Raw genomic sequence first — 5,347 nt, forward strand, 5'->3', positions numbered from 1 at the left:
TTTTTTTGAAATGAATAATTCAGATATAAACTATTGAATAGGTAGGGGGCATAGTTTGACAACAGGCCGCTTGATTAGGGTATTTCCCGTTTTTACCAATGCTACTCGAACCACTCCATCGGAGCCCGGAAAAACCTCTTCAACTCTTCCCAACCCCCAATGGAGCGGACGCGCATTCTCTTGTTTTACAACTACCAAATCACCCTTTTTAATAGGATTAGTGACTGTATTCCATTTCTGTCGGACCTGTAGCTCGGTTAGATATTCCACATTCCATCGCTTCCAGTAAGAAGCGACAATATGATCTAGCAATTGTTTTCTTTTAGTCAAATTCAAGTTTTCATAGTCAACGGGCAAATCCGACAGAGGCTCTTGCATTAAAAGTGCGCAGGCGTAAGAGGTGAGGTCCGATGATCATTGCTCAGCCAACATAACGGTCTTGAATTCAGTAAGGCTTCGATTTGATTGAGGACTGTATTAAACTCTTCGTAGGATAAAATTTGCAACCCTATAACTTTAAACAAATGGGTCTTCACTGATTTATATTCGCCTCCATATCCTCCTATATATCCAAAATGTGGGGCAAACGGTGGATTAATTTCCATTCAATGTCATGTAAAACCAATAATTCATTGAAACGCTTTTATACTCTTCGGAATTTAGGAGAAGGAATAAGGAATCAAGAGTATTTTTGGCTCCTATAAAATTGGTTCCACAATCGGAGTAAATACATTTAATAGGACCACGCCGGGCTAGGAATCGTTTCAAGCAATCTAAAAATGTATCGCTTGTTAAATCTGAAGCTAATTCGAGATGTATCGCCTTAGTGGCTAAACAGATGAACAAGCATATATAAGCCTTGTAGGTTCGAGCGCCTCTGTGACGACTCATGGAGATATTGAAGGGGCCTGCATAATCAACGCCGACGTTTAGGAAAGCTCTACTGGCTGTTATGCGCGGTACTGGTAAGTCGCCCATGAATGGAAAAATGGGTTTCGGATTCTGTCGAAAACAAGTTATACACTTGTGAAGACGATTACGAATTATTGCACGAGCCGACAAGATCCAATATTTTTGCCTCAATAAAGATAATACTAAGTTTGATCCAGTATGTAAATTATTAATATGGTAGTAATCTATGAGACAATTTACTACTTGGTCTTTTTTTGGCAAAAGAAGTGGATTGTTATTAGTTGTTAATCCTAATCTACCTTTAACGCGTAAACAATTATTAGAATCCAAAACCAAATTTAGTCGGCAAAACTTTTCGAACAAGACTTTCCGTTCGTTAATAGTTTGAATTCTTCGGGAAAATGATGTTCTTGGACTAAACGAATAATAATAACCTCGGCTTGTTTCAAATCTGAAGTCAAAAGTCGGTTTCGATTTGTTATAATTTTACAAAACTTCAATATATAAGCGAAAATTCTTACAAGTTTGCACCAATTAGAAAATTTTTGCGTTAATTCATATAAAGGATTGATCGGTGGTATGACACTCTTTACTATTAGAGCGTTAGCTTTTCTTTCTTGATCAATATCTCCGGAAGGTTCAACCGTTTTTGCAGGCCAAGTTGATATAGGACCATTCAACCAATCCGGCCCAAACAACCAATTCTTATGTTGGATAAAATCCTTAGGTCGAAGACCTCGAGAAACACAATCGGCTGCATTTTGATTAGAAGGAATGTGAAGCCATTGTGCATTAGGAATGAGATCCCGTATTTTTGTTACCCTATTGGCTACAAATGTTTTCCAACGAGTAGCCGGTCCTGCTAACCAGTGAAGGACAATCATAGAATCGGAAAAACAGTAAATAGAATCAAAATCTATACTATGTTGGTTATTCGTTAATATAAAATTCAGAAGTTTTGACAGTAAATGACAGGCACAAAGTTCAAGCCTGGCTAATGTTTGGTTTTTAATCGGTGTTACACGCGATTTTGAAATCAACAAGAAATTCGGATTGCCAAGAGATTTAATATAAACTACCGCTCCATACGCTTGCTCTGAACTATCCGCGAAACCAAATAATGAACATTTGTTTTGTTTTGATGTTTCGAGATAACGCGGAATCTGATAGTTATTAAGATGCTCTAATTCGGAATATACGGCTAACCATGATGTAATAATAAATGATGGTAATTCCTCATCCCAATCGATTTTTAATGTCCAAATTTTTTTCAATATATTTTTATCTTAACAACTATCGGAGTTAGGAAACCCAGAGGATCCCAGATTCGCGCTATTACTGAAAGAAGTTGTCTCTTTGTCCATTTTCTCCACGTAAGCTTTATTTCGAATGAAAAATTATCTGATAAGGGATCCCATTTTAATCCCAATACCTTTGTAGAAGATTCCATTTGAAAATCCGATTTAGAGAAATGTTTATTTTGTACATCAGAATCAGAAAAAAGTTTACGCAGATTAGAATTATTAGATTCCCACTTTTTTAATTCAAAACCACCAGACGATAATACAGTCTGCAAACCCTCGCAAATGGTTTTAGCGCTATCCAAGGAGTCGATACTTGTAACCACATCATCAATATAGACATCGTTCTCAAGAATTCTAGAAATAGATTGAGAATATTTGGAACATTCGTCTCGGGATAGTTGTTTGATGGTTCTGATAGCTTGAAAGGGAGATGATGATAGACCAAAAGTTACGGTATTTAATTCATAGATGCCAATGGGTGCATCGGGAAACGGTCTCCATAAGATTTTTTGATATTTTCTATCTTGTTTACGAACCCAAATATTACGATACATTTGTTTGATATCAGCTGTTAATGCTATAGGCCCGAAACGAAAATTTAGAAGGATTGAACAAATGTCGGTTTGTAATTTAGGACCAACATGCAAAATTTCGTTCAAGGAAGTGAATTCTGAATTTTTCGCAGATGCATCAATCAACAACGCGTAAAGGCGTGGAGGAACTTTCTTTTTCGACTGCGAAATGTGGAATATAATATCCATTTTTTATTTTAATAAAATCATCGACTTCATGATCTACCGGACAATAATCGACAAAGGATAATTGGTTTTGAGTCAGGTAATCTTCTATAACGGCGGCATATTTTTTATGAAATTCGGGATTTTCAAAAATTTATTTTCAAGCATGTGGTATCGCTTTAAGGCTAAATGAAATGATTTGTATAAATTTCTGCCTTCACTTTTAAAAGGCAGCGCTACTACATATCGTCCATCTGGAGATCGCGTAGTAGTTGTAGTAAAATGGTTTTCGCATAAATCATCGTTAGAAGAGAGGATTATTTCGGGAATGTCTTCTAATTGTAAGAATTTATTCATTTGTAAATGAAATCTGAATCTGAAACATTACATAAATTAGTAGAAGTGCCGGTATTTTCAAATAAATCAGGAATGGAACCTAATATTAGATAACCCAACCGGGTTTCTAGGGCCACAGGTAATCCTTTATCATTTTTAACCTGATGAGTGCCAAGAATTTCGCCGAAAACATCGCAACCCAAAATTCCGTCGACCTCCTGGGGTGTATGAAAGTTAGGATCCGCTAAAGGATAATTCAGAAATGTTTTGATGGATGAAATCGGAATGGTAATTTGTGGTTGCTTTCCCACTATCTCGTGTACTACGTATGCACAGACCGATAACTGATAAGAATCAATTAAAGATTTCAAAGTGAAATTAACTAATCCAATAACTTTATGTGACGAATTGCCTAACCCGATCACTTGGGTTGATATTGGAAGAATTTGTAAATCAGCCTTTTTGCACCAAGTTAATGTCACAAAATTTCTATCGCTTCCCGAATCAATAATTGTACGTAATAAAATGTTTTCTTTTCTAGTAGTAACTTTTACTACTGCTGTCGGCAATATGGTAATATGATGTGCGATTTTGTTTTGATTAAATGCGCATAAAACCGTACTACTGATTTGGAATTAGAAAGATTATTTTGATCCGTACTCGCAAAATTGCTACCAGTATGCAATAGCGAGTGATGTCGTTCGTTACATAATAAACAGGTTTTATTCGATCGACACGTAGTCGTTATCTTATGACCCAAACAATTGTCGCATAAGTTTAATTTTTGAATAAGGGATCGCCTATCAGGTATACTCAATGAAGAAATTTCGAACAAGTAAACACTCTGTGTTGTTCCCGACACACAAAGCATTTGTTATCATATTTATTTTTTAACAAAAATGACCGGCTAATTTTAGTGTTTTTGTAATTGGGTTTGTCATTAGTGAAATTGTTGGTCATACCATATACTTGATTTTTTGCCTGTTGTGACTTTTGAAGAAAATGCAGGAGGTCTTGGTATTTGGGAAACTCACCTTGATAAAAATGCTCGAATTTTTCTTGTAACAACGGATCGAGTTTCGAGAATGCCAGTGACGTAATAAGGAAATCATAGGCGTCGGGAATATTCAATTGGGAGAGCGCTTGCACCGCGGTATCGAATTTTTCAAGGAATGAATTTATTTGTCCAGATGAAATGGTTTTGAATGACAATAGTTGTTTGAGAATAATTGTGGCTAAGTACCGTTTATTTGGTATTTTTTATGAGCGCTTCCCAAAGAATTTGATAATTATTTGCGGTCGGTAGTATAGAATGAAATATTTTTAAAACCGGACCCTGTAACGCTCCTTTTAAAAAATGAAATTTTGATACATTATCTAACTCTGTATTTTCATGAATTAGTGAATTAAATGTTTCATAGAATAATGGCCATTGTTGAATATCACCTGAGAATTTAGGTACTTCAATGGACGGTAAATGTTGCTGGGGTACAATGTCTTTAATTGAAGAACTATGCGCATTTTTATTATCTAGTAATTTTCAGCGTGTTTTATTTTGGCATACATCGTTTCAAGGGCCTTTATTGCGGAATATTCCGGAATGAAACTAGGATTATCTAAATATTTTAATTTGTTTATTTCATCGCACAATTGAATAAATTGTTCACGAGCATTTTCAGTAATATATAAATTTTCAAGAAATTGTGTCTTATTTGAAGATACATCAATCTGTTGCGATAGATCGTACGTTTCTTGCACAATTGAAAAGTACATCTCTCTCTTGGCGGTTGACGTGCAATTTCTGCACAATATCGATTTTAGGCGCCATTATATATTTTTGTTTTCTGTATACACCCAATTAATCCTAATAATAATTAGGATCCGGCTCGAAGGACCAAATGTTGATGTTGGGGGGTTTCTCAACCCCTTTCGAAGTATTTTATACTTCGAGGAAAAATAAAAAAATTAAATGTATTCAGAAAACAAAAACCAATGGTAAACAAATATAAATTAAAAATAAAATTCTTCTTACTCCGTAATCAATAATAAACTAAAATA

Source organism: Ctenocephalides felis, unplaced genomic scaffold (assembly GCF_003426905.1).
Source record: "Ctenocephalides felis isolate EL2017-DRISC unplaced genomic scaffold, ASM342690v1 CF-g0.4_SCAFFOLD_03572, whole genome shotgun sequence".
NCBI classification, from domain to species: Eukaryota; Metazoa; Arthropoda; class Insecta; order Siphonaptera; family Pulicidae; genus Ctenocephalides; species Ctenocephalides felis.